This window comes from Schistocerca serialis, unplaced genomic scaffold, assembly GCF_023864345.2.
Source record: "Schistocerca serialis cubense isolate TAMUIC-IGC-003099 unplaced genomic scaffold, iqSchSeri2.2 HiC_scaffold_361, whole genome shotgun sequence".
In the NCBI taxonomy this organism is placed as follows: Eukaryota; Metazoa; Arthropoda; class Insecta; order Orthoptera; family Acrididae; genus Schistocerca; species Schistocerca serialis.
In genome coordinates, this window is record NW_026047935.1 from 27,501 (window position 1) to 36,152 (window position 8,652).

At 52.7% G+C, this 8,652-nt stretch overlaps 3 non-coding genes across 3 annotated transcripts in view; all 3 read right to left on the bottom strand.

Annotated features, from left to right (window-relative positions):
* Positions 1-370, bottom strand: part of LOC126445786 (large subunit ribosomal RNA) — a 4,222-nt gene extending 3,852 nt beyond the window's left edge. Inside the window, exon 1 of the ribosomal RNA XR_007583105.1 lies at positions 1-370. This exon is cut by the window's left edge and continues 3,852 nt beyond it. This is a non-coding gene — a ribosomal RNA (large subunit ribosomal RNA).
* Positions 371-558: 188 nt separating this feature from the next.
* Positions 559-713, bottom strand: LOC126445788 (5.8S ribosomal RNA). The gene has a single exon (XR_007583107.1). It is a non-coding gene; the product is annotated as a 5.8S ribosomal RNA (ribosomal RNA).
* A 353-nt stretch (positions 714-1,066) lies between these two features.
* Positions 1,067-2,975, bottom strand: LOC126445783 (small subunit ribosomal RNA). The gene has a single exon (XR_007583103.1). It is a non-coding gene; the product is annotated as a small subunit ribosomal RNA (ribosomal RNA).
* Between the last annotated feature and the right edge of the window lie 5,677 nt (positions 2,976-8,652).

Here is an 8,652-nt window from a genome sequence, read left to right on the forward strand (position 1 = left end):
ACGGTACTTGTTCGCTATCGGTCTCGTGGTCATATTTAGTCTCAGATGGAGTTTACCACCCACTTGGAGCTGCACTCTCAAGCAACCCGACTCGAAGGAGAGGTCCCGCCGACGCTCGCACCGGCCGCTACGGGCCTGGCACCCTCTACGGGCCGTGGCCTCATTCAAGTTGGACTTGGGCTCGGCGCGAGGCGTCGGGGTAGTGGACCCTCCCAAACACCACATGCCACGACAGGCGGCAGCCTGCGGGGTTCGGTGCTGGACTCTTCCCTGTTCGCTCGCCGCTACTGGGGGAATCCTTGTTAGTTTCTTTTCCTCCGCTTAGTAATATGCTTAAATTCAGCGGGTAGTCTCGCCTGCTCTGAGGTCGTTGTACGAGGTGTCGCACGCCACACCGCCAGCCGGCTGTGCACGCTACCGAGTAAGTACCGGTATGCGAACCGCCAGGCGACGGGCGCGCATCGCACGTTTAAGGAGACGCGGCCGGCCCCACAGGCGGCCACGACACTCCCAGGTCTGCGAAGCGGGGCAAACGCCGCGCGCTTCAGTATACGTAGCCGACCCTCAGCCAGACGTGGCCCGGGAACGGAATCCATGGACCGCAATGTGCGTTCGAAACGTCGATGTTCATGTGTCCTGCAGTTCACATGTCGACGCGCAATTTGCTGCGTTCTTCATCGACCCACGAGCCGAGTGATCCACCGTCCTGGGTGATCTTTTCATAGTTTCCACCATCTCTTTCGAGACAGTTGCATAGGCGGGACTGAGGCGTGTGGCGGCCCTGTTCCAGCGTTCAGTGTCCAACGGCCTCACGGCCGATGGGCGTCGTACGGCTCCACACCGGAGCGGACAGGCAGTCGGGCGAAAGTCATTCAAAACCGGCGCCAGGCGCCAGGTGCCGCAGGCCAGCCGCTCCAGCGCTTCAGCGCTCGTACCACACAACATTGCCGTTAGTTTTGAGACGAACGCGTGGTTCCGCACGCGGCGCACGGCTACTGCGAGCCGTACAGGTAGCTGCGTGTTGCGCGACACGACACGCACATCGAAAGACATGCAGTCTAGTCGGTAATGATCCTTCCGCAGGTTCACCTACGGAAACCTTGTTACGACTTTTACTTCCTCTAAATGATCAAGTTTGGTCATCTTTCCGGTAGCATCGGCAACGACAGAGTCAATGCCGCGTACCAGTCCGAAGACCTCACTAAATCATTCAATCGGTAGTAGCGACGGGCGGTGTGTACAAAGGGCAGGGACGTAATCAACGCGAGCTTATGACTCGCGCTTACTGGGAATTCCTCGTTCATGGGGAACAATTGCAAGCCCCAATCCCTAGCACGAAGGAGGTTCAGCGGGTTACCCCGACCTTTCGGCCTAGGAAGACACGCTGATTCCTTCAGTGTAGCGCGCGTGCGGCCCAGAACATCTAAGGGCATCACAGACCTGTTATTGCTCAATCTCGTGCGGCTAGAAGCCGCCTGTCCCTCTAAGAAGAAAAGTAATCGCTGACAGCACGAAGGATGTCACGCGACTAGTTAGCAGGCTAGAGTCTCGTTCGTTATCGGAATTAACCAGACAAATCGCTCCACCAACTAAGAACGGCCATGCACCACCACCCACCGAATCAAGAAAGAGCTATCAATCTGTCAATCCTTCCGGTGTCCGGGCCTGGTGAGGTTTCCCGTGTTGAGTCAAATTAAGCCGCAGGCTCCACTCCTGGTGGTGCCCTTCCGTCAATTCCTTTAAGTTTCAGCTTTGCAACCATACTTCCCCCGGAACCCAAAAGCTTTGGTTTCCCGGAGGCTGCCCGCCGAGTCATCGGAGGAACTGCGGCGGATCGCTGGCTGGCATCGTTTATGGTTAGAACTAGGGCGGTATCTGATCGCCTTCGAACCTCTAACTTTCGTTCTTGATTAATGAAAACATACTTGGCAAATGCTTTCGCTTCTGTTCGTCTTGCGACGATCCAAGAATTTCACCTCTAACGTCGCAATACGAATGCCCCCGCCTGTCCCTATTAATCATTACCTCGGGTTCCGAAAACCAACAAAATAGAACCGAGGTCCTATTCCATTATTCCATGCACACAGTATTCAGGCGGGCTTGCCTGCTTTAAGCACTCTAATTTGTTCAAAGTAAACGTGCCGGCCCACCGAGACACTCAATAAAGAGCACCCTGGTAGGATTTCAACGGGGTCCGCCTCGGGACGCACGAGCACGCACGAGGCGGTCGCACGCCTTCGGCTCGCCCCACCGGCAGGACGTCCCACGATACATGCCAGTTAAACACCGACGGGCGGTGAACCAACAGCGTGGGACACAAATCCAACTACGAGCTTTTTAACCGCAACAACTTTAATATACGCTATTGGAGCTGGAATTACCGCGGCTGCTGGCACCAGACTTGCCCTCCAATAGATACTCGTTAAAGGATTTAAAGTGTACTCATTCCGATTACGGGGCCTCGGATGAGTCCCGTATCGTTATTTTTCGTCACTACCTCCCCGTGCCGGGAGTGGGTAATTTGCGCGCCTGCTGCCTTCCTTGGATGTGGTAGCCGTTTCTCAGGCTCCCTCTCCGGAATCGAACCCTGATTCCCCGTTACCCGTTACAACCATGGTAGGCGCAGAACCTACCATCGACAGTTGATAAGGCAGACATTTGAAAGATGCGTCGCCGGTACGAGGACCGTGCGATCAGCCCAAAGTTATTCAGAGTCACCAAGGCAAACGGACCGGACGAGCCGACCGATTGGTTTTGATCTAATAAAAGCGTCCCTTCCATCTCTGGTCGGGACTCTGTTTGCATGTATTAGCTCTAGAATTACCACAGTTATCCAAGTAACGTGGGTACGATCTAAGGAACCATAACTGATTTAATGAGCCATTCGCGGTTTCACCTTAATGCGGCTTGTACTGAGACATGCATGGCTTAATCTTTGAGACAAGCATATGACTACTGGCAGGATCAACCAGGGAGCTGCGTCAACTAGAGCTGAGCAGCCGGCCGCCCGGGAGTGTGTCCCGGGGGCCCGCGCGAACACGCAAGCGTCCGCTCAATTATTCTGCAAACAGGAGGAGGCTGAGCTCCCCTGCACAACACACCTCGAAACCCTCTCAGGTCCCGGCGGCGCGCAGCGCCGTCCTAAGTACTTGGTCGGGTTCGAGAGAGGCGCAATCGCCCGGAGTTAGGCGAGTAGACGCTTTAGGTGCGACCACCCGTGCTCCCAACTGAGCTTGCCGCTGCCGACAGAGGCCCGGGAGCGTGCTGTCGTGGCATTGCCGGCGGGAGACAACACGCGCCACCTACGGTGACCGGCAGCTCCAACGCCAGCGCCACAGAAGGACAAAAGCCCCACTTGGGTGCCGAAGCGAACTCTCCCAGCACAGCGCACGCGCCAACACGTCCGCACAGCTGCGATACAAACCACCTGCGAGAACCGCTGGGGCGACCGAGCAGCAGACGGCGTCGCGGCGCCGAGCGCCGGGCGGCGGCGCATCCTCAGCGCACACAGTCCTCAATCGGACCAGCACACTGCAGATGGCCACCGCGCTTCGCACCGGGCCCGCGAGGACCTACTTTGGCCGCAAGGCGCCGCGAGCAGGGGGCGCCGGCGCGCAGCTGCGCCGCCTGCCGCGTCCGTCGGCCGGCGCGCCTGCCACTGGCCGCCCCCACCAGCCGGCTGTAGCGCGTGCGCCCACGCACCGCGCTGCCAGCACGCCGGGCGGCCCCCCCTCACCGGCCGGGGACGGTCCCACCCAGCCACCGCCGCGTATCGCCTCACACCCAGATCCCCTTTCGCGTTCGTGGGCATGGTGGGTCCCCTTTCACGTTCGTGGGCATGGTGGGTATCCCTGAAACAACCGGTTAATAGCTCGACCGATCGTCGCCAACACTGATTCACCTCTAGCGAGAACAACCGCACCACAACGGGTTACCTGTTGTTCATTTGCGTAACGTCACCAGCAAACGTAGACGTCCATCGCCATTTGCAACGAGTATTGCATGCCTGTGTCAGGTGTCACAACACACTACGTCTGCCCACATAGACGCAACAACATGTGCACGCCTCGAGAACACGTGGAAGGTAGCCCCCGTACGTATGCGGTGTCCATTGCGCGAACGACTGTCAGCCGGCCTCTGCAGGATGTCGCAGATGTGGAACGCGGTGCAACATGCTATCACGGTGTGTGAGAAGAGACGACTACGTCCGAATACACGCTCCACTACATCAACAGACTGCTCATGCTGATCGCCATCCAGGGCGTCCGTTCCTCCCACACGTCTGAATGGCGTACCACACTGCAATCCAGCTCTTATAGGGAGACGACACGTAGCTGCGTGCACAATATTTGGACTGTATGGTCTGCCGTTGCTAGGCGCAGTCGTCGTACGGTCACACATGTGCCACGATGTATCATTCAGTACATACGGACCAATGTGCAGTACAGTTTGTGGGTTTTGCGTACATCGGCGGACAGGTGACAGGCCGTACCACAACGTAGGCTGAGTACGTCGGCATGCGAAGGGCATTGAACATGCAAACTTCTCAACGACCAGCTTGCGAAGGCAGGGGGGAAGGGGGGGGGGCATGTACGTCCTGCTGCTATCCACATTACAGTGTATAGCAGGAGCATGTGGAAAGTCAGCAACACCTGCAAGGTGTTTAACATGACGCGATACACAGGGGACCGGGCAGTGCGAATAGCGAACTATATTGCGAGGGTTGCGGTTAGGCAACACTACACTAATTTAACGAGTTGCATAACAATTACAGAGCAGGTTCAGCGACAACGTGCGTCAGGTTAAGGCGCAATATAGGTTAGGTTGAGGCACAATATAGGTTAGGTTAAGGCACAACATGGGTTACGTTAAGGCACAAATTGGGTTACGTTAAGGCACAACATGGGTTACGTTAAGGCACAACATGGGTTACGTTAAGGCACAAATTAGGTTACGTTAAGGCACAAATTAGGTTACGTTAAGGCACAAATTAGGTTACGTTAAGGCACAAATTAGGTTACGTTAAGGCACAAATTAGGTTACGTTAAGGCACAAATTAGGTTACGTTAAGGCACAAATTAGGTTACGTTAAGGCACAAATTAGGTTACGTTAAGGCACAAATTAGGTTACGTTAAGGCACAAATTAGGTTACGTTAAGGCACAAATTAGGTTACGTTAAGGCACAAATTAGGTTACGTTAAGGCACAAATTAGGTTACGTTAAGGCACAAATTAGGTTACGTTAAGGCACAAATTAGGTTACGTTAAGGCACAAATTAGGTTACGTTAAGGCACAAATTAGGTTACGTTAAGGCACAAATTAGGTTACGTTAAGGCACAAATTAGGTTACGTTAAGGCACAAATTAGGTTACGTTAAGGCACAAATTAGGTTACGTTAAGGTACAATATGGGTTAGGTTAAGGTACAATATGGGTTAGGTTAAGGTACAATATGGGTTAGGTTAAGGTACAATATGGGTTAGGTTAAGGTACAATATGGGTTAGGTTAAGGCACAACGTAGGTTAGGTTAAGGCACAACATAGGTTAGGTTAAGGCACAACATAGGTTAGGTTAAGGCACAACATAGGTTAGGTTAAGGCACAACATAGGTTAGGTTAAGGCACAACATAGGTTAGGTTAAGGCACAACATAGGTTAGGTTAAGGCACAACATAGGTTAGGTTAAGGCACAACATAGGTTAGGTTAAGGCACAACATAGGTTAGGTTAAGGCACAACGTAGGTTAGGTTAAGGCACAACGTAGGTTAGGTTAAGGCACAACGTAGGTTAGGTTAAGGCACAACGTAGGTTAGGTTAAGGCACAACGTAGGTTAGGTTAAGGCACAACGTAGGTTAGGTTAAGGCACAACGTAGGTTAGGTTAAGGCACAACGTAGGTTAGGTTAAGGCACAACGTAGGTTAGGTTAAGGCACAACGTAGGTTAGGTTAAGGCACAACGTAGGTTAGGTTAAGGCACAACGTAGGTTAGGTTAAGGCACAACGTAGGTTAGGTTAAGGCACAACGTAGGTTAGGTTAAGGCACAACGTAGGTTAGGTTAAGGCACAACGTAGGTTAGGTTAAGGCACAACGTAGGTTAGGTTAAGGCACAACGTAGGTTAGGTTAAGGCACAACGTAGGTTAGGTTAAGGCACAACGTAGGTTAGGTTAAGGCACAACGTAGGTTAGGTTAAGGCACAACGTAGGTTAGGTTAAGGCACAACGTAGGTTAGGTTAAGGCACAACGTAGGTTAGGTTAAGGCACAACGTAGGTTAGGTTAAGGCACAACGTAGGTTAGGTTAAGGCACAACGTAGGTTAGGTTAAGGCACAACGTAGGTTAGGTTAAGGCACAACGTAGGTTAGGTTAAGGCACAACATAGGTTAGGTTAAGGCACAACATAGGTTAGGTTAAGGCACAACATAGGTTAGGTTAAGGCACAACATAGGTTAGGTTAAGGCACAACATAGGTTAGGTTAAGGCACAACATAGGTTAGGTTAAGGCACAACGTAGGTTAGGTTAAGGCACAACGTAGGTTAGGTTAAGGCACAACGTAGGTTAGGTTAAGGCACAACGTAGGTTAGGTTAAGGCACAACGTAGGTTAGGTTAAGGTACAACGTAGGTTAGGTTAAGGTACAACGTAGGTTAGGTTAAGGTACAACGTAGGTTAGGTTAAGGTACAACGTAGGTTAGGTTAAGGTACAACGTAGGTTAGGTTAAGGTACAACGTAGGTTAGGTTAAGGTACAACGTAGGTTAGGTTAAGGTACAACGTAGGTTAGGTGAAGGCGCAATGTAGGTTAGGTTAAGGTACGATATACCTTAGGTTAAGGTACAATATCGCTTAGGTTAAGGTACAATATAGCTTAGGTTAAGGTACACGTTGTAGGGAAAGGTGTATTTTGGGGGGGGAGGGGGCGGCAGGTTCGTTGATAGTGATTATCGTAAGTGCATGCCTGCGGGATCATCCGATTTGTCACGTCAGGATGCACTTGTGGCTCATGACAGGCGGCGCTCCGATTCCAAGGTTGTGGCAGATCTGTGTCTTTCATTCCTGCCATTGTTTGTGTACTGTGACAGGAGGCAGTATTGTGATGTTGGGTGCACCCCTGTGTAGGACATGTGTGGGTGTTCGTGGCTTAGCTGAGCAATGGCGGATGTCGGAAGGGTGGGATATTCTGTTTTCTGGGTGGACCTCCCGGTCTGGTTATGATAGTGTGGATTGTGTAATGTGGCGGAGAGGATGCACCGGATGTTCTTCCATGCTGGTGGTTAGATATTGTGTGTGTGCCTGTTAGAGGCAGAGAGTAGTGTGTGATAGTGTCTGGCTGACGTGTGGTTCTCATTGTGTGCAGAGTCTTTCAGCATGTATAGGGACGGTTGTATATATTATCTGTATTCTGATGGCTCTGCATCTATTACTAATCAGTGCCGTGTATACGGTTACTCTGGTTCCAGTCGAAACTGTTCTATCTCTGTACATTAGTGACACTGCGGCTCCACTATGTTGCCGCCCCTGTCGGCCGTTTCCCCCAGTGTGTGGCTAATGATTATCAGCAATCAGTCTATTAGTCAATACCGGTAGTGTGACGACGTGAAATGTCCGGGATGGGGGAAGCTACACGCTTCCCGTGGGTCAGGGCCTAGAAAGACTCTTCCCACGCAGGAGGCTCGGACTGTCATTACTCTTCCGAGAAATATATTTGCCCAGCGTTTTTTGCGACTGCGAGTGCGACGCGTACGAGTACCGACATGGATGGGGCGCTTCCTAGCTGATCGCTCAGCATCGGAGAAATATATTTGCCCAACGTTTTTTGCGACTGCGAGTGCAACGCCCAAGGGTACCGACGTGGATGGGGCGCTTCCTAGCTGATCGCTCGGCATGGGAATCCGTACAGTGAGCAATGCGATCGCGTCTGTAGCTTGTACGTGGTACAGCTCGCAGCTCATGTATAGGGACAGCGGGAATGTCGCATATTGGACATAACTCTTCATGAAACGCAAGTTATAGGTGTGGATTGCACATTACGACTGCGGGAAACTTCCGCCGTTCATCCGCTGGCGTTGCGAGTTTGGCGGTTGGGGTGGGGCACGAGCGGGTGCGGGTGGTGTGATTGCCGGTCCACGACTTCGTGCGGCAGAGGCACTGGCGTTTGGGTGCTGTGGTCGACACAGGCTGCATGCTTTGTGGGTGGCGTCGAAAGATGGGCACTGTGGGCCCATCGATGTCTTAGTCGGCTTGGCGTCCCATAGATGGCGGTATCGTCGTTGCAGGAGCTCATGCTGAGGGAGACCTACAGATGGCGGTATGTTTTGTGGTGCGCTCGACATGGCGGACCTAGTGTTGTCAGATTCGCATAGATGGCGATACTGTTTTGCCAGCATGGTTGGCGTAGTTCCGTCGGATCCCTGTAGATGGAGGTGTCGAATGTTTACTGTGGACAGTCATGTCGTCGGTACGAGGGGGCGCGCGCGAGTGCGTCGTGATACCTCGCCCCTCACCCCTACGGACTTATCACCACCCACACTAGCCGCCCCGGGGACTTGCCAACGACACACCCTATCCCAAGTCTATTTTCTTGCGGAGCATCATGTGTTATTATATTTTATTTCACATCCATAGTGTATAGGGGTATTGTAGTTCACCGTACGG